This window comes from Cynocephalus volans, chromosome 15, assembly GCF_027409185.1.
Source record: "Cynocephalus volans isolate mCynVol1 chromosome 15, mCynVol1.pri, whole genome shotgun sequence".
Classification (NCBI taxonomy): domain Eukaryota; kingdom Metazoa; phylum Chordata; class Mammalia; order Dermoptera; family Cynocephalidae; genus Cynocephalus; species Cynocephalus volans.
In genome coordinates, this window is record NC_084474.1 from 3,814,923 (window position 1) to 3,835,949 (window position 21,027).

The following is a 21,027-nucleotide window of genomic DNA, read 5'->3' on the forward strand; positions in this document are numbered from 1 at the left end:
ATATGCTCTTGCAATTCTGAATATTGCAGTTATTTAGTTATTACCAAGCGGACAGGAAAGATCGTGTTAATCACAATTTTATTTCTTTTTATTCAACTATAGTCATTCAACAAATACTGAATGTCAACATCATGCTGCATAATGGGGATAAAATGACCAACAACCAACATGGTACCTACCTTTATGGACCATAGGGGCCATTTATTTACTTATTTAGAGTTATAGCATTTCTTCATAAATTTATTGGCTATTCATTGCATTTCGTTTCTTGGGGGAGCATTTCCTTTCTTTCATACATATATGAAACTCATGCATATGAGAACCATGCTCTCACTTTGATCTGTCACATGGAACCAGGACTGCCTGTATATAACATACATAAATAGGAAAATAATCTGCATGCCATTTTGCCCTGCCCCTGACCCCACCTTCTTAGAATTTTATGCCCAATTCCCCATTTCCCAGATAAGACAGATTTTAAAACTCATGGGTATTCTTTCACATTTTTCTCCATAATCAGATAATCTTACACACACACACACACACACACACGGCATACTCACAAGCACACACGTACACACAGGAATTTTTTCTGGTATCATTTGTTTTATACATATTTGTCCACATTTTATGTTAGTCACTCAAACATTTCCTCAGGAACATTGCTCCCAGTAATCTGGTGTGACTCTAGATCATTTTTTTAATGGTGACACAATGTTTCACGCTGTCGCTCTATCATTGTTTATTCAGCCATTTCCCTATTAACAGGGAGTTCTCTTTTCTCCAGTTCTTGGCCACTGCAAAGGTCACTGCAACAAACATACGCGGACACTTTAGAAAGTTCATGGAAAAATAGAATTAAAAGATAATAGGAATATTTTCATGAACTTTTTGAAGTATGTACTTTTTGAATTGAATACATTTGTTTTCATGCAATAAATTCCTGAAGTGCAATGCTCATTTCCGAAGTGTACTATATTTTAGATTTTCATAGATGTATGCAGTTGCTTTCAAAGAAGGATGTAACACTTCACATTCCCATAAGCAATTATTAAAGTGCCTTTCACACACACCCCTGAGAACAGTGAGCATAAGAGTTCTTTTGATCTTGTTAGTCTGTCGGGCGTCAGCTGATACTTTACTGCTGCTTTGCTGTGCGTTTCCCTGATTACTAGTGAATTCGAGTATATTTTCATATAGTCTTTAGCTATTCGTTCTGTAAATTGTCTATTCAAACATTCTGCCTAGTTTTCTATTGCTTTGTATGTCTTTTGTCAATTTGTTAGAGCTCTCTGTATATTATAGAAATTGACTTCTTGCCCAGCTGAGGCATGCGACTCCTGCCTGTCTCTGGGTCCCTGTTGGAGACCCTGACAGTTCGCAGCCACCAGATTCTTTTTTAAGCAAACTTTCCAGTGTCCATTGAAGGTTGCAGAGGTGTACATACAAACATTAGCATGTGTGGTGCCTTTGAGGAACAAGTTCTCATCACAGTGGACAGCGCTGTGTATTGACACAGCTCAGGAGGTGTCGCTTATGCAACTGTATAGAGTGCACATAAAGTTGCCTCATTTATATAAAAAAAAAAAGGAAAGAAATTAACTCCTTGACATATGCATTACAAATACTTTACCAGATTTATTATTTATCTGTAGACTTTGCTTATGGAAATGTTTTCCATACAAAAACTTTAAATTTTTATGTAGCTAAGTCTTACTTTTATTATTTCTGGGTTTCCAGTCTTGGTTGGGAAGCCCTCCCTGACTTCCTGTAGTCTAAATTTTCTGGGAATATTTTAATTCTTTTCTTTTGCATTTGTCTTGCATTAGTCTTTAACCCATCTGGAATTCATTTTTGTGTTCAATATGAGAATGGGTCCATCATTTTTTCTTCCAGATGGACGTCCAGTTGTGCCAATGCCATTAATGTCCCTCTGAATTGAACAACCACACTTGTCTTATGTTAAATTCTTATTTATTTTGACATATAACTATGGGTCGTCAGTTCTAGTCCACTGACCTGTGTGTCTATTCTTACATAAGAACTATGTTTATTTTCTTATAGAGGATTTATCTCATACACTGTATGGGGAAAGTTATCCCTCATCACTCTCCTTTCCCATAATTTTATTAGTTATTCTTGAACATTGTACCACATGAAATTAAGATCTTTTCATCCCATTCTAAGAAAAACCATATCAAAATTTAAAATTAAGATTGCAAAAAGTTACATATCAGTTCAGGAAGACTGTCATTCTCGTTACATTATCCTCCCATCCAGGAATATAATATGCCTCTCTATTCAAATCTTACCTTATGTCTTTAAGTAAGATACCTTAGGTCTTTTTATATAGATTCTGAGTCTTCATTGTTAAATTATTGGGTAAACTATATTAAATGATATATTTTTTCCATTTTCATGACGAGGAGCTTATAACTAGAGTAGTAAAAAATACTGATTTTTATAAAATTAACTTGCATCTAAATTCATTTATTGAATCCAGTACGGTTTTTTTTTTAAGATTCTTTGAATTTTCTTAGTATACAATCTTATTAGTAGCAAAAATAGATAGTTTTATCTGTTCTTTTCCATGCTTATGCCAATTATTTGATTTTCTTGCCTTATTACATTTGCTGAAACCTCCAAGATAATGTTAAATGATAATGGTGATGGTAGACAACCCTTTGTCTAGTCTTTTTTTTTTAATTGAAATTGTCTTCGTGTCTTTAGGATAATATTTACTGTTGGCTTTTGATAGTCTTCATATTCAAGAGTTACTTCTTTCTATCCCTATTCTTATTAAAAATGGCTGACAAATTTAATCATTTAATCTAACGCTTACTCTTTTGATTATTTAGTTTTTTCTCTTTTAATTTATTGGTGGGTTTATTTTCTGTCCTTTTTTTTTTTTTTTTTTTTTTTTTTACTGGTTTTCTATTTCAGTGATTCTCCTTTCCTTTGTTTCTAGGTAGTAACTTTTTCTAAAATTTCCTAATTGATCCTATCTAGGACTTTGTTTCTTGTTTACAAAGAGTTAAGATTCGTTAGTATCATTTTATCATTTATTTCTAATGGTATTGGCTCTTGGCTACAGAATATGCCTAGAAAAGCTCTATTGTTTTTATTTTGGTCAGTTTTTTTATAAAGGTGTTGTAAACATATAATAATGTTTGTTCTCTATTGAAAGGTTCTCTGTTTTATCAAGGTTCTTATTGTTATTCTGTTCCTCTATGTTCTAACTTTGAAAATGTACCACATAGATTCAATTGATGAGAGACAAAACTGAACACCCTTTTAGAAGCTCAGCAGACATTTGACTTAACTGAGCCAACCTGCTGAGACAGGCTGCTGTCATCATTCCTGGCATGGAAGGCTCTTCCCAGGGCCTTCCCTACACAGGCTGCAGGCCACTAGAACTGATCCTGGATCCAGAAGATCCTGAGAAACATTTCTAGTTACTTGGAGAAACCAGTTTTCCTTGACTCTCTTAGGCTAACCCATAAATACCAGGGTACTTCAAACAGTTCATGGAAAGATTTGCATTATCTTTTTTTTTTATTTTTCCATGACCTTTTGAAGCACTTTGGTATGTGATGTGATATGGGGGTTGGGGGGGGGGCTTGTTCTCTCCTGCAGTGCTCTAGGTAGCACATCCAGCCCTCTGCCGTGATGCATCCACAACATTTGGACCCAGCCTGTGCTTTGGAATGACAAGTCTCTGGGCAGCCACCACTGTGCTGCTTTTCTGCTTGTTGAGTTTACCCCCAATAAACCATATGCCTATCTGCAGCACATGGCACTCAGAGTGATGCATGCTTATGGCCCTTGCATGACTCAAAGCTAAAAAGGGGTACTTAAATCTCCCTCCAAAATGTTATTTTTTTTTATTAAGTTCTTTTATTTTGCTTTGAATTTATTATAATAGATGTCATACACTTTGGTGTACGTAAGTTTATGACTGTCTTTTTTCATCAATTATGTATTTTATCATTATAGAGTGCCTCCCTTTATTCTACTTTCTGTTTTAATCCTAAATTCCACTTTATTTGATATTAATATTGCTCCTGCTGTATTTTTTGGGTTTGCATTTGTTCATTTGCTCATTCCTTTTACTATCCCTGTTGCTATCCTTTAATTGCGTTTCCTCTGAATAGCATATACTTGAGTTTTTACTTTTAACCTAATATGACAAATATTTTAATAGGTAATTTCAAATTATTACATTTAATGTGATGAATAATGCATCTTATTTCATTATATGTTATATATGTGTATATAATAAATGTTTTACTCTATATTTATTAATTTTTTTTTTTTTTTGGTCATCTTTTTCATGACTGGCACTCAGCCAGTGAGTGCACCAGCCATTCCTATATAGGATCTGAACCTGCGGCTCGGCCCTTTATTAATTATTTTAAATTGCTGTTTCATTTTTTTCTATGTTCTTTTTTACCAGTTTGATGAAGTTACCATTTTTTTATCTTGATGGTTTAGAGATTATTAGTAACTGTCTCTTTCTCTGCTCTTTTAATCATATACATATAATGCTAGTGTTATTTATAAGCAAGATATCTACCATTTCCCTTATTAAAATGTAGTATTCCTCCAACAATGACACTGTAATTTCTCCTAACCTCCTACCCTCTCTCCTTCTTTTCCTGTCTTTTTATGAATTTTTGAAAGCTTTTAAATCCTCCCCCTACTCAAACACCCCCCTAGATTCTAGGTTTGGCTGAAATCACTTAGAATTTCCTTTTCAGTATTTCTCTTCTGTTTCAAAATGTCTCATTTACCTCTCATAGTACAAATTCTCAGAACCAGGGGCTGTCCAAGGGGATCTAGTGGAAGCAAAGAATGTAATGGGCAGTTCACAAAATGCTCCATGAGGGGGTTTATGTTTATTTCTGAAATTTCTGTATAGTCTAAATGCACTCAACCCTAATTATTTCCAAAAAAAAAAAAAAAAAAATGCTCCATAAGGATAATGCCATTTAACAGAAGATCAGATAAATGGAACTGAGACAAGAGAAAGAGGTCATTTCAAACAAGCAGTATAAGTAAAAGAACATGAAAGTAGGAAGGAATGAAAAGGGTATGTAGGGAAGGCAGAAGTAGCCAATATTTTTCCCCAGAAAAAAACTGGGGGAAGGGGAAACTGGTAGAGAAATTTTACATTTCCTTTAACCCATTTATTCATTAAAATAAATGCTTATTGATGGCCTGTTATATGCTGGTATCCCAAGTGCCCTCTGCCAGATCTAGGACATAGCTCCCCTCAGGCAGGACAGACAATAAAATCATCCACATAACCCAGAAGAGCAGGTGCCAGAAGAGTGCAGAGCGGGAACATCTAGCCTGGTGAGGCAGGAGTCTAGGGGCTTGGAGGCAGGGGTGTTGAAGCTGACAACTATAAGATGGAAACTTATTGGCCCGTGGAAGGAAGGGAGGGGACGAGGGCCTGTGAGTGTTTCAGGAACATACCAGTGTCTAGAATGAGGAGAATTTGAGAAGCATCCAAAGAACTCAAAGTAACTTTTACCTATTGATCACTCAATAGATTTTCTCTCACTGAATTATCCTACTTTTCTTCCTATATTATTTTTAATGTGCTTATTGGGTCTAGCGGAACTTATCCTTGTGGCTCCAGGTACAACCAAGTTTTAGATGCTGTAGACCCACAGAAACAAGACGGGGGCCAGCCAGGGCTCAGGGACCACCACCTCCCCGCAAATGGAGAGGTTTGCCAGGATCCCTTACATCTATGTCCTGTGAATACCCCATGTGTTTCCTGGGAATGGAATTGTGAGCTGGCCTTCTCTGTCTTTGTCTTCCCTTCTTGTCCCATCTTTACTGAGTCTGGCAGAAATTTCTCCAAGTTTGAGGCTGCTATATGTTGCTCTCTATTTTCACATTCCTTTGGTCATTTCAGTCAAGAACAGAGGGTTTTAAAAACCTTTCCTAGAAGTCTCCATAACCAGAAATTCTTTTTATTATAAAGTATCTATAGTTTCTCAGTGTCCACTCACTGCAGTTCTTGAGCACTGCAGTGAGAGATGCATTTCTGCCTACAGAGACCCATATAGCTTCATCTATCTTTACAGAGAAGGCAAAGAACTAGAATAATAAAGAGAACAAAACTATTTGCTGGTGATTTATTTTGCTGGGTCCAAGAAACATTTTATGTTATCAAAACTGCTACATATGACAAGATTAGAAAACCAAGAATTTGATATTGCAGAAGAAATTTCTGTATCTTTAGAACTGGGAAGACCTCCATGTGAGTGGCCCAAGACAAGTCTGAGGTTCTGATGAACTGACTGTGTGTGGCTTTCAGGTGTCACAGACCCTGCATCTCTCCTTACCACCACCTCAGCTTCTTCATGTCTCCTTCATCTATGCTGCGTGAAAGAAGCTGGTCATGTTTGCAATTCTCACAGAAAACTTGGAAATAGAGGCAAATAATCTAGGGTAAAAAGAAATGGAAAAGTTGGACCAATCTGTCTGCAGAAACTTATTGAGAGAAGAAAAAATAAGCTTCAGGTAACAGAAACTACTGATGGTGGCCCCTCAGAAACAAGATGCATCAGACCAAAGAGTTAAACTCAGTATCTCTATAGATAAGAATTACAAGATAGCTGCTCTTTTTTTCTCAGTTTCTATATGAATATGAAAGCTTTCCAAATCTCCTTAATATTGTGAGAAATGCTAAGTCCCCCAAAGTATAACAACTGTTTTTGTAATTTTTAGAAAATTGTTGCCAGAGAAAGATAAGTTATCTACATTACTTAATTAAAAAATATACAAGAAAGCTACATTAGTCTGTTTTTTGTATTGCTATAACAGAATACCTGAAACTGGGTAATTTATAAAGAACAGAGGTTTATTTGGCCCACAATTCTGGGACAGCTGCATCCGGTATGGGCCTCAGGCTGCTTCCACTCATGGCAGAAAACAGCTGGGCAGTCAGCGGGTGCAACGAGATCTCATGGCGAGAGGAAACAAGAGAGGGAAAGGGGTGTCAGGTCCTTTAAACAACCACCTCTTGCAGGAACTAAGAGAGCAAGAACTCACTGATGGCATTAACCTATTCATGAGGGATCCACCCCAATGACCCAAACACCTCCCAACACTCCCACATTGGGGACCAGATTTCAATATGAGCTTTGAGGGGATAAACATATATGAACTATATCAAAAGCCCAGCTTATTTAGATCTCAGAAAACTGTAATTTCGTTGGTAATAAAAATGTTAACCACTTAAAATATGATTAAATCTAAAATTTGTGACTTCTGAGTAAACTGCAGTTTTGAAATTAATATAGCAAATTTGTGATAATTCTGAATAAAACAACTTACATATAATAATTTTTATATTTTAAATGAACAAAGGTCACTTTAGAAATATAGAGGACTTTTTTAAAAGAATTACTTATATTTTAATCTTCCCAAATTTTCCATTTTGCTTCCATAGCTTCTATTTTTTTCTGAAAGTTGTGCTTCCTTAGAAATCAGAGTAAGAGTGTTGTGGGCCTGGAGATGCAGCTCCCAGCAGCCAGACTTTAAAAGCAATCTCTCCTCTCCCTATGGGGTCACCTCAACATAAAAACAGTTTTCAACTTTTATGGAGTAATCTGTGCATGTGCATGTGCATGTGCATGTGCGTGTGCATGGGTGTGTGTTCATCTGTGTGTGTTCGTGTGTGTGCATGCATGAATGACATGATTGCTTAATTTGGTAGCATGACTATTACTCACATTACAACACACTGGCCTTTGACTTCAGACCTGTGGTGTCCTGAGAACTTCCTTCCTGAGGACTTCCAGTATTTCACCAAAACCCAAAGCCAGCTGATACAGAAATATAGATAGCAATTTCCCTAAACCATCTCAGTCTCCTGCCAGATCACAGCCACCCATCTAGATAAAAAGTGAAGGAAATTTTCTCTGGCAACTTGGCAGCCCTCCTGCCAAGGCAAGAGAAGAAGGAAGGGTTCTCCACCTGGGTCAGCCTCCTCCGGGCCCTGCCTTCATGGTGCACCATTCTATGGCTCCAGGCTGGCTCTGAGCACTAGAGTAGAAGGGTCTGTGGGCCCCTGATGCTCCTAGAGCAACCCCTGCCTACCCAGGTACTCCTTTCCCTGGGGACCCCACCCAGGCTTGCTTTCTGATGGGAACCCATGCTCTAGACTAGGGGCTGTCAGAATTAGAAATCTCATGGAAAAGTACATTTTTTAAAGATGAAAACAAAAGACTAACTTGGAGTTGCTAACTTTCTCTTTTGTCAAATCAAACAACCCTAGTACCTACTTACATTGTTTCTTCTTTCAGTACAGACATGTCTATACCTAAATAGTTAAGAATGTAATCTCAGAATCAGGACAAGTGTTTTAAATTGCCCACTTTCATCTTGGTGAGTAACTTGCGCCATTACCCTTATTTTTCTCATTTTCCCAGGATATATGAAAACATCATCACAGTCTGGTCCTGTTCTGGAAGCCACTGCTTGATGTGTCTTGGTCTCCTTCCCCACACCCAACTGCTCCTACTGAGTGCTAAACAGTGTAACCGGCAGCAGCCAGTGTGAGTCTAGTGCGAGGAAGCTCCAGCACTAAATGAGGCTGGTGCAAAATAATCACCATATTATCCTGCACATACAAAGAATTAAAATGCGGAAAGAGGGAGGGAGGGACCAAGAGGACAAAGGGCACCTCTTGTGTCCTCACATCCTCCTGGCCCACCTTTATCCCCAGACTTTGTTGGGATGACCAGCTTCACACGTGGATAATCCAAAAGCATCTTGCCTCCATTGAGTTTCCTGTTCTTGCTCTCTGCCCCCACTTCTCTGAGCCACGCATGGGATGCCTGTGGAAACCCACTAGCCACTTGCCCATGTGTGAAACTGGAAATGCAAAAGAAACAACCTCTCATGAAGCAACTCTTGACCAGCAGGGCCAGGGGCTGGTAGGAAAGAGCTCCCCTCTGTGGCCAGGAGGACGATCCTGAACACATTCTGCAGAGCCCCTCAGAGGGTCCCAGCAATACTGAGTCCCAGTTGTCCACGGAGGTGACAGGATGATAATGCTCGCTGGTATTGGCTTTCCCTCCTCTGGTTTATTCTTCCAAGACCCCCACCCCCACCCCTGACATCACTTCCCAAAACAAACAACCTGCGTGCAAGCCCTGTCTCAGGCTCTGCTTTCTGGCTAGAGAGGACTTAGGCTAAGGCAGCTGATCCCAAGCAGGGGTGGATGACTCCTGGTGTGCAGTAACACCACAAGTACCCACCCTTTCACAACCAGTGGATCATAGTGAGATACAGATGAAAGAGACACAGTGGCTCTGGGGGCGGTGGCACTCAAAGTGGCCATGGAATTGGCTGGCTGTTGTAAATGGTTTTAGAAGCCTTGGAAAAATGTTAGGCTCAGGTGAGCCAACTATGAACCACGGAACTGGGTCCCTCGTATAAACAGAGAGGGTAGGATTCTGGAATGTCAGAGGACAGATGGCAGGCATATGGCCAGCAAGGCTGACCCACAGAAATCTATGGCAATAGCAAATAGACCATGGTACCCCTGGGGCAAGAAATATGAGCAGCCAACTTGAGCGTTACTTGACTTGTATGACCGGGAAAAACTCAGGAGCTAACGCCAATGCCACAGTGTAAAATTTCAATCCCACACCAGTTTTCTTGTCTAAGCCAGTTAATTGACACAGAGATCACTGAGTCAAGGAAGCACCCTGCCATGGCACCATAAGCATGGATGACATATATTTCCCAGTCTTTCCTCCAAGACACCTGTGGCCGCTTATCAGGGTATCTAGAAAAGGAGAATAACCAAGTCTGCAGAGGGCTTCTAAATACAGGATCTGAGCCAACACTGACACCAGGGAACCCAAAATGCCACCAAGGCCTCCCATTTAGAATGGGGGCTGCTGCAGGCCAGGTGATAAATGCAGCCCCAGCCCAGGCCCCATCTCATAGGAAACTCATGGCTAGTTCCTGGCCACCGAGTACATAAATGCAAAGGGTTTATTCAAAACTGACAAACCCTCACATTGATTCCCTGTCTGGTAAACTAATAGCCAGTGGTAAGAAGGGCCAACTAGAAGCTCCTGAAACTGTTCCCACTCTCACAAAGAGTGTAAATCAGAGGCAGAACTTCATGTCAGAGGAAGTGCAGAGATTGGCATCACCATCAGACACTTTAAGGATGCAGAGATGTGGTTGTCATCATATCCCTATTTAGTTTACTTATATGGCCCCTAAAGAAATCAGATGAATTATGGCAGATATACTGCTGTAAACTTAACCAAGTAGTAGACTCAGTTAAAAGTGCTGGTGTGGTACCTTTGCTAGAACAGATTAACACAGGCTCTGGCACTTGATTTAGCAAATGCAATCTTTTAAACCCTAGCAGCAAAGAAGATCAAAGCAATTTGCTTTTACATAGGAATGACAGCCACATACACACCGTCATCCTCCAAAGCATCATTAACTTCTCATTAACATCGTTAACATCATTAATATCATCGTCTGTAACAGCAATGTTGCAAGGCATGACTGAATGAGCCTAAAGATAAAGCAACATTTTGTCCCAAATCATCCATCAAAAAGAGGAAGTTAACCTACATCCAGCTCCTTACAAGTCCCGCATATTGTGGGGTGTTCTTTCAAACTTTACGTTCAATAAAAAAGTACTGCTAAGAAAAGACACATGAGCCAGAAGTGGCCCAATTAATGTTGATTTTGGATGCCTAAAGGCCACCTGATAGGATCAGCTTAAAAAGAAGCACTAAAGTTTAGCACCCTTTCAATAATTATATACATACGTACATTTTATCTGACATTCTTCACTAGAATGTCTGCTCCAAGGAGGCAGGAACTTTGCTCACCTTTGTATTCCTGTGCCTAGAACAGTGCCTGGCATCAGAAAATAATAAATATTTGTTGAATGGATAAATGAATAACTATTCCTGGGGATATGAACTCACAATTGCAAACGTTGGAAGTTGATGAGTTTCTAAAGATCACTTTTTAAAAAAATAGAATGGGCATTTATCCCAGAGAAATATAAAACTTGTTTTCAGACAAAAATCTGTACAGGAATGTTCATAGCAGCTTTATATAATAACTAAAAACTGGAAACAACCCAGATGTCTTTCAGCAGGTGAACAGCTGAACAAACTGTGGTGTACCCACACTGCAGAACACCGCTCAACAGTGAAGAGGGGTGAACTGCTGATACACAGTGGGGGATGCAGGAGGGGGTGGTTAGGAAAAACAAGAGGGATGCTCTTGGTAACACAACTGCTCCGTATCTGGACTGTGATGGTGGACACACACATCTGCACATGTGACAAAATTGCATAGAGCTAAACACACATACACACAGACACACACACAAGAGTTCATGCAAAACTGAGGAAATATGAGTAAGATTAGTAGGTTGTATCAGTGTAAAGTTTCTGGTTGTAATATTGCGCTACTCATATGGTTTTGCAAAATGTTATCAGTGGAGGAGCCTGGGTAAAAGGACACAGGGTCCTTTTGTATCACTTCTTAAAAGTGCATGTTTACAATCGTTTAAAATAAAAAAGTTTTTAAATGAAAACAATATAACAAATGATTAGGTTGTAGAGATCACAAATATATGTATAAAGGACATCTGTCATACTAATGTGAGTGGGAAACCGTAGCCTGGATAAAATTTCCAACAACAGGAACAGATGTCTATAATTAATGACAATTCCGTGTAAAAACTATGTATAAGTTCTTAACCTCCAAAATCTGACCATGACGTTCAACAGATCATCCCTCGATAACAACCAAATCTACTTTCTTCTCTTCACTATTGAGCAGCAATTCAGCCTGATTCCAATTTTCTTAGTGAATTATGTGGGGTGTTTGAGCCGCATTTCCACTGTGCTGTATAGAGCTCTGTCATGTTTCCCATGCATATTTCATACTGGGTTACAGGACCTTAGAATACAGGAAGAAAAATATGTGAACCGTGCATATGCAACCACATGCAAGAATCTTACCAGAGCCGTGGTGTCTGGTGGACTCAAAGCCAAACCCCAACTGAAGATGTTCTTGGAGTTTCTACGGAGGTCCAGTGAAGAGTCTGGTGTTTCAACTCCAGTGAGAGCAGAGGCAGTGTGTGGCACAGGTCAGGAGTCAGTGACTTTTCTGTAAAACGCTGAATAGTAAATATTTTAGGATTTGTGGGCCATACAATTTCTGTCACAACTACTTAACTCTGCCATTGCAGCACAAAAGCAGCCATTGATAACACATAATGAATAAGTGTGGCTTTCTTCCAGTAAGATGTTATATATGGGCAATGAAATTTGAGTTTTATGTAATTTTTACATGTTATAAAATATTATTATTCTTTAGATTTTTTCCAACTATTTTAAAAAAATTTTTTTAATTGTCTCACAGGTCATATAAAGACAGGTGGCAAACCAAATGGGCTTTCTGGCTGTAGTTTGTTGACCCTGATATAGGAAAAATAAACTGGATTTAGTGTCAGAAGCCCTGGGTTAACAGGCTTCACTTGTATGATGTGGGACATTGGGCATGTCAAATATGTTCGAATAAACTCTCAGGACATTGATTTACTAATCTATCAAAAGCATTGGATTAGATTAATCTTAAAAGCCCCTTCAACTCTAAAAACTCTATAGTGGCTTCTGTTTCCAGCCATGTAAGAAGAACTTAAAAAGAAAAAAAAAGCCTCCCAATGCAAAACACATAAAAATGCTGGATAAAATAAGTATCTTTTTGGAAATTATTGCTGATCTGGCGAGAGTGCAGAAATTCCTCAGAGGCCAAAAATAATCAAAAAAGCACAAATCCAAGGAGCCCTCAAAAAGCCCTCAAGCTCATGGCTCTCCTGGGAGCCCCTGCCAATCTCCAGTACGCTAGAAGTTCAGGTGTAATAGGCCTCACACAGAGGCAGAAATCAAGGTCAGTACTAGAGGGCAAGGCAAACATGAGACCTTCGCATAAAGCAAGAACCCCAAAGTTCAGCACTCCATCAGCACTACTGTGAGTAGGGAAAATAGCCCCAAGCATCAGGAAACTAGCAATAGAAGGAAACTTCGTTACACTGATAAAGGGCATACATGAAAAACCTACAGCAAACATTGCACTTGACAACAGCACCTTAAATATTTTCTCCTTAAGATCAGAAATAAGCCAAGAATGCTCGTTCTCACCACCTCTATTTGACATTGTACTAGAAGTCCTAGCCAGTGCAATATGCAAAAAAAAGAGAAAGAGAAAGACCCATACAGGTTGGGAAGGAAGAGGTAAAACTGTCTCTCTTTTCAGATAAAATGCTTACGTAAAAAAATCCTAAGAAATCTACAAAAGAAAAACTACCAGAACCAACAAGTGAATTTAGTGATTTCATAGTGCGCTGGTTATCAGTTTATTGGTGCTCATCTCCAAATTCATCTTTGTAGTCTGCTTTGTGAAAATAGATCTGGGCCTTATAAATATATTTTTTTTATTTGTTTGTTTTCTCATAACAGTTGACACTGAAATTTTGTCAGTAAAGGGCTCTGGGGACCCTGCAGGAGGAAGAGCCGTGCCTCCTGGTTGCAGTGTACTTGCTGGGTGGTTCCTGCAGGAGCACAGCCTCCTCAGCGCCAGGCTTGTGAAGCATGCCAGCTTCTCCAGCACCATCCTCCCCAGTGCATGGCGGCCAGCAGCTTTGTCTGGCACTCCTCCCCACCCTTCTCCTGTCACTTTTGAAGCAAAAGCCTCTAGCTTCTCCAGCACCTCAACAGTTTTATAACGAGTGCCAGTGAGCAGCTTTCCCAGCACCCTAGAGGGCAGATTTCCAGCAAGCTCTGCCAGCACTGCACCTCAGCAGCTTCCCCACCCACCCAGTGGCCACGGCTGTGCCCCGTCCAGCAAGATCCGGATCTCTGGCCCGGGAGGGAGAAGGTCTCTTCTTTGGGCGCTCTATCTGAAGCCTAGGAGTAGTGACATATCTTTTAGAATTTTCTTTATTTTTTACTAGCCAACTCCTCATTATTCTAATTTCTTGTTGTATTAGTCAGGGTTCTCGAGAGAGACAGGACCAACAGGATATGTCTATAAATATATGAGAGGGGACTCATTAGAGGAATTGGCTCACATGATTGTCAAGGCTGAGGAGTCCCATGATAGGCCGTCTGCAAACTAGGCGCCGGGAGCTGGCTCTGTCCACATCTGAAGCTTCAGAACCAGGGCAGCCAGTGGTGCCACTGGTGTAAATCCTGGAACCCAAGAGCTGAAGAATCTCCAGTTCAGATGACCACGGACAGGAGGGAAGAGAGTCCATAACTGCTGGGTCAAGCCCATTCATCAGAATTTCCAGGGTTTGATCTGGCTGACGGATTGTCCAACTCTCTGGGAAATCCAGAGTATATGAGTACCAACAGTCCAAATTCCTTCATTCCATACAACAGGCTGCTCCACTTGGGAAAACTGCATTAACAAATCCTATCTCTTCCTGGAAATTCCAGTGTGGGTACCCTTGGTGAGAAGGCTTCATGAAATTCTTACCAGAATAAAAGAAGCTTTGAATTGAGTCAAACCCACTTTAATTCCTAGCAAGCTTCAACAGGGAAACCCGTGCTTTCGGTGAGAGGGTGGTACCACGTGTCTTCAAAATGAAACGTCTCTTGGAGACACACATGCTGCTCTCAGTGCATAAGCGTCCTGCTTGTCAGCTTTTGTCACACTTATGACTGACACTGCACATCCTTAAAAAGTACATCCCACTCAGATCTTGGGATAGTGCAAAGATCTCCACATCCTTGGTTTGTGTCCGGTTGCTGCCAGCAGGACCAAACCTCCAGCAGCTTCTTGGTCCCTTCGAAAACATGTTCAGCTTTCCTTACTGTGAGACCAGCGAACAACCAACAGCCACAGAAAATCAACTAAATTAAATCTGTCTCCCATCGCTACTGCTGCGGATTGTTCCAGCTGTGCTACTGAATGAAGTTTAGGTTCCTTTTTTTGCTATAATTTCATATTAACATTTTTTTAAAAAGGATTAATAAAAATCTCCCAGATTTTTTGTGAGCAAAATTGAACGTGAGTCTGTTGGACATAGAGGCGGGTGCAGTTCAGTCTCCTGTGTCCATGGCTCCCATTAGAGAGCGGAGCCAGGGCTCACTGACATCGCTGGCCATGCTGTGTAAGCCACTTCTGATCAAAACTCCAGCAAGCTTTTTGTTTTTAGAAATCAACAAGCTACTTCTTAAATATATATGGACATGCAGAGGCCTAGAATAGCCAAAGCAATCTTAAAAAAAAAAAAAATTTGAACAAAGTCTTACACGACCTAAGTTCAAGACCTATGATAAAGTAATCTTATGATGCAGTGATCAAGACAGGGCAGTACTGGCACAAGAATTAGCAAAAAGGTCAATGGAACAGAATAAGGAGCCCAGAAATAGATCCATGCTTGTATAGTCATTTGATTGTCAACAAAGGCACCAAAGCAATTCAATGGCGAAGGAAAGTCAATTCAATGAATTGTCCTGGAATACTGGAATTCATACAGAAAAAATAATAATAAACTTGGTTCCTATAGGACAATACCCAGAAATTAATTCAAGATGGATCAGAGATCTAATAAAAAGCTTAAACCACAAAGCTTTTAGGAAAAAAAAGAGAGAGAATATCATCATGACTATAGGGGAGAGGCTAAAGTTTCTTGGACAGGACTCTGAAAGTAATAATCATAAAAGAAAATATTGGTAAATTGACTATCAGAATTTAAAACTTTTACTCTTTAAAAGTCACAGTTAAGAAAACAAATAGGCAAGCCACAGACTGAGAGAAAACATTCACAAAACAAGTATCTGACAAAGGGCTGGTATCCAGGATATACAAAAAACTCCCGTAACTCAACTAAAAATAAACAACCCAACTTAAAATATGGGTAAGATTTGAACAGCTATTTCTTGATCTGCATGTGAGTACACACACGAACGGCAACAAGCCCATGAAAAGTGCTTGATATCACTAGCATCAGGGAAGAGCAAGTGAAAGCCACAGTGAGATGCTGCTACGTGCTAAAATCAAAGAGCTAAAGCTTAAAAGATTGACAACACTAAATATTGGAGATGGTGTGGGGCAACGGGAACTCTTACATTGTCGGTGGGAATGTAAAATGATAAAACTTTGAAAAATGCCTGGAAACTTCTTATATAACTAAACTTACACCCATGCTGTGACTCAGCAATGAGAAATGAAAACATGTTCCTGCAAACACTCATGTAAGGACGTTCACAGCAGCTTTGTTCTTAACAGTCAAACCCTGATGTCCATCAGTAGGATGGATAAACAAACCGTGGTTTATTCATATGACATAAAGCTACCCAGCATTAAAAATAAATGAACTACTGATCTACGGAATAGCATGGATGCATCTCAAAACCATTGTGCTAACGGAAAGAAACCTTGCACACAATATATGACTCCATCTGCACAAAATTCTATAAATCTAATCTATAATGGAGAAAATCAGAAGAGTTGTTACCTCTGAGAAGGTCAGGTCAAGAACAGACCAAAGAGAGCCCAAAGAAGCTTCCTCAGGTGATGGTGATGTTCTATCTCTTGATAAGGGTTTGCATTGCATAGGAGGACGCACGTGTCAAAATGTAAACTTAAGATTTGTGCATTTCCTTGTATCTAAGGTTTATAAGAAAAACTATAAATAAATATTGAACTCAAGTAAATAATATGCATGTAGATATGTGTCGGGGGGGGGTGTACTGATGTCTTTCTTCACTTTGAAATGCATGGATAGGTGGAAAGATGCAAGTTAAAGCAAGTGTAGTAAACTGCTTATCATGAAACTTTGGCAGTGGGCATATGAATTTTCACTGTAAAATTATTTTAATTTTTCTGCATGCTTACAATTTTTCATAATAAGATATGGAGGGGAAAAAAACACTGAAAAACAAAAATACAAGTGTGATTTTGAGTTGGTAGAAATTTTCTTAAGACAAAAATGTGCAAAATATAGATACATTTTACTACATTAAAACAAGGAAACACTGGTCATCAAAAGACATCGTGAAGAAAGTACAGAGTGAAGATACAAAGAAAAACTCAAGGAACATATCTGTCACATATAAAATCAACAACACTTCGTCCAGAATACAAAAGAAACCTGTACCCATCAATTTGAAAAAGAACAAACCACCAATACATAAATGGAAAGAAGACATAAACAGGCATTTCAAATAGTAGATGTAATGACCAATAAACATTGGTAAGTGGGAGATGCAAATTAGAAGCAAAGTTGGATACAATTCCATAACCACGTCTTGGCAGAAATTAAAAAGTCAGATCGTATCAAGAGTTGGGGAGTACGGTAGGCTGAATAATGGCCCCAAAATGTCCACATCCCAATCGCCAGACTCTGTGAACATGTTACCTCACATGGCAAAAGGGACTTTGCGTACAGGTATGATTAAATGAGTAATCTTGAAATGGGGAGATGATCCTGGATCTTCCCGGTGGGCCCAGTGATATCATCACAAGTGTCCTCTTGAGAGGGAGTCAAAGGGAAATACAACTACAGAAGAGGAGACGGCGATGGGATGTGGAGGCAGATACTGGAGTGGCGCACTTTCAAGGAATCCAGACTGCCATTAAAAGCTGAAGGATGGACTCTTCCCTCAGAGCCTGCAGAAGGATCCAGCCCCATCAGCACCCTGCTAGAGCCAGGGAAACTGACTTCAGACTTCCGACCTTTGGAATGTGAAGAGAATATATCTGTGTTGTTGTTAAGCCACTACATTTGTAGTGATTTGTTACAGCAGCAATAGAAATCTAATTCAGGGAGGATGTGGATCTAAATGTCATACACCACTGGTGCGAGTATAAATTGGTTTAACCATTTCAGTAAACAGTTGTGATTATCCAGATTAGCGGAAGATGTGTACACCCTCTGACTCAGCAATATCATGCTGAGTCAAATACTGCAGAAGGATTATCACACCAAGAAACGTGAGTGACAACGGTCACAATGGCAATAAAAAGAGAAGCTACCCAAATGTCATAAACAGGTAAATTCGTATAGAAATTATAGTGAAATCAAATAATGGAATATTTTATAGCAGTGAAAATTAGTGAAATACTGTATTAATACTGATGAATCTCAAAAACATAATTATGAGGAGAAAGCAGGTTTTGGAAAAATACGTGCATTATTAAACTATACATGTATATTTCAAAAAAAAACCAGGCTGTAGTAGATTGAATTATGTTCCCCCAAAACTCTTTGAAGCTTGAATGGTGTCCTCCAAGTTTTATGTATTAGAAACTTAGCTCCCACTATGACTGTTAAGAGGGTGGGAAATCCTATTACGATAATTGAAAGGTGGGGCCTTGAAGAGGTGATTGGATTGTAGGACCGTGCAGTAGTGAGTGGATTAAAAATGGTGGTCAGGGGTGTGGTTCTGAGGGCTTTAAAAGAAGAGAAGAGTCTGTCTTTTGCTCTCTCTGCTCTCTCTGCTTCCACCATCTTGCAATGTGAGACCCCTGGGTCACTGTCACCACCACCAGATGGACTTTGGACTTCCCAGCCTCAGAAACTGTAAGCAATAAATTTCATTTTCTTTATAAATCACCCAGTTCAGTGTACTTTGTTACAAGCAACAAAAACAGACTAATACACAGGCAAAACAAAAATATAATACTTGGAGATACATGTATAAAACTAGAATAAAAGGAACAATAATTATAAAACTCAAAAGAGTGGTCACCTCTGAGTAGGGTGGAAGAAAGAAGTGACAGCTGTGGTTTATTCTCTACATTAAGGAAAATAAACCTTTTTATCCTCAACTTGCCAACCCCATTTAGTTATTTATTTATTTATTTTCACATTCAAAGATGTTGCAGAGCAGTGGGAGGGGCAGGTGGGAGGGGTAGGGAAACAGAGGTGGAGGTGGGGGGGTGGGGCTGGCCCACAGCCAGCTCCTTTGCTGGCAGGGGGTGTGGCTGACACCCGCCCCGCAGGTGCCCCAGCTCGGGAGCCTGGAGGGTTTCCAGAGGTGGCTTGGTTGTCTGTTGATGCTGGGCTGGATGTGAATGAACATCAGGGGCATGGCTAAGACCTTCACACCCACAACCCGGCTCATGGGCCCCTGGCGCTTCTGGCAGCAGGTCAGCCATGGCCAGGCTGGATGCAGACATGGACAGGGGTGCTGAGGCCCTCAGAACCCCTCCACCCTGGCTCAGGAGCCTGGGGAGCTTCCAGCTCTTTCAGGTTTTATAGGTGTTCTTTGGTGGTATTAGACCTTCACTGGTTAATATAAAAATTTTGTCTCTGATCTGTGAGATTTTGTTTTTTCTTTTACTTCTGTGTTGGATTATTAGCTACCCCCACCACTTAAACTGTGCACTGGAACTAATTTCTTTGCATACTTCTAAAATGGGGGACTTCTTGTAGAGACCAGCACTTGAGCCCTGTGGTTGAGCTAAATTGCTGCTTTGCTGCTGGTTCTCTGGGGAAGGCTTTTTGTGCAACTCAGGTTTTAATTGTTGACCTTGTAAGCACTTCTGAGTCTTGTGAGGTCCCATACACCTGGGTAGTGTGGAAACTCTGGTCTGGGTTTGAATCTTTTCAGCAAACTGTACTCCCTAGAGTTCTATATTCCTGACCAGTCTCCACTGAGTGGTCCTGTACTGATTGGAGGACAGATCAGCTTTCCATGCTGTGCCCAGGGTTCCCCCAGTGGCCCGTCTCCTCCACCCTCCACACTCCACTTCCCATGGGACCAGCCGAACACCGATCCCTTGCTGTGACTCAGATGACTCACCGGCCTCTCAGTCCTTCCCTCTCTCAGTTGTCTGTGGCTCCTTGCTCCTATGTGGGTCAACAGGAACCTTGTTAGTGGTCTAGCTGGCCTCACCAAGGCCCTCTTCTCCCCTGCAGCCTCTGAGCAACCAGAGGGGACACAAAGGGCACAGCTGCAGCTTTTGCCAGCTCCCATTGTGTGCTCACCAGGGCCAGCCTTGAAGCGGCTGGGGCTCAAGACGGTTGGAGCAGTACTTTCTTTCTCTCATTGTGGCTTCTCCTGACTTCGTGCACTCCGTAGGTCTCTCCTCCTCTTCCCCTGAGTTCTAGCAGCCCCAGCTTGGTTGCCATTGCTTTTATAGTAGTTGTAAATTGGTCGATTGTGGGAGAGAGTGACTCTGGGGACTGCCTATTCCACCATCTTGACCAGAAGCTGCCAACTCCATTTTAAAAGAATAAGGAGAAAATTTTCAAATTTGTTCCCTTTCTTTCACAACTCCTCTTAAAATATTTGGAACATTTTCCTTATCCCTTTCCCCCCACACACACCAGCCCCTCTATTATGGTAAGATAATTTAGTGCTTTCTTTTTCAGATTCTTTCTCTTGTACTTATGCTACACAGTTCCAGACTATTTATCCTTATGCACTTGTTTCAAACATATATACACACATATGTATTTTTTCTCACTTTCCTCACCTTGAGATTTCTGTTTCTTTATTGTTTTATCCGGATCTTTTCTCACTATTTTTCTCAGACAGGGTATATGGGTGATATATACTCTATGGATTCTTGTCTATACACAAACATCTTTTCCCCTGAAGATGAATGACATCCTAGCTGGGTGCAGAACTCCTGCTTGGAAGCTCTTTCTTTCAGTGGTCTATGCAAGTTCTTCTGCTGGCTTCACTTACGGCACACACAAAGAGCTAGAAATATATAACCTTAAACACTTTCTTTATTAAAAGAGAAGTATGGAAAGATGAAGAAAGTAGTCTGAGGGAGATGGTCTACACTGCTTAGGAGGCTTCAGAGCTCCTCATTTACACAGACCCCTATATTTAATTTTATATTCATAATTTTGTAACTTTTTTTAAAGAAATTTCCCCAAATTATACAAGCTTCAGGCCTCACAAAACCTGCAGCAAACCTTGGAATTAAGCACTCAAGTAGAGAAACTGGAACAACAACAATAAATAAACCAAAAAA

The 21,027-nt window shown here is 40.2% G+C and overlaps 1 long non-coding RNA gene and 1 pseudogene across 2 annotated transcripts in view; both read right to left on the reverse strand.

Moving 5' to 3' along the window:
• Positions 1 to 12,047: 12,047 nt before the first annotated feature.
• The window catches only part of LOC134364118 (uncharacterized), a 79,698-nt gene continuing 70,718 nt past the window's right edge, over positions 12,048 to 21,027 (reverse strand). For both annotated transcript variants that reach the window (XR_010021803.1, XR_010021802.1), the window contains exon 4: positions 12,048 to 12,199. This is a non-coding gene — a long non-coding RNA (uncharacterized LOC134364118). The remainder of the gene's footprint in view (positions 12,200 to 21,027) is intronic.
• On the reverse strand, positions 12,888 to 19,215 carry LOC134363832 (S-adenosylmethionine decarboxylase proenzyme-like; annotated as a pseudogene).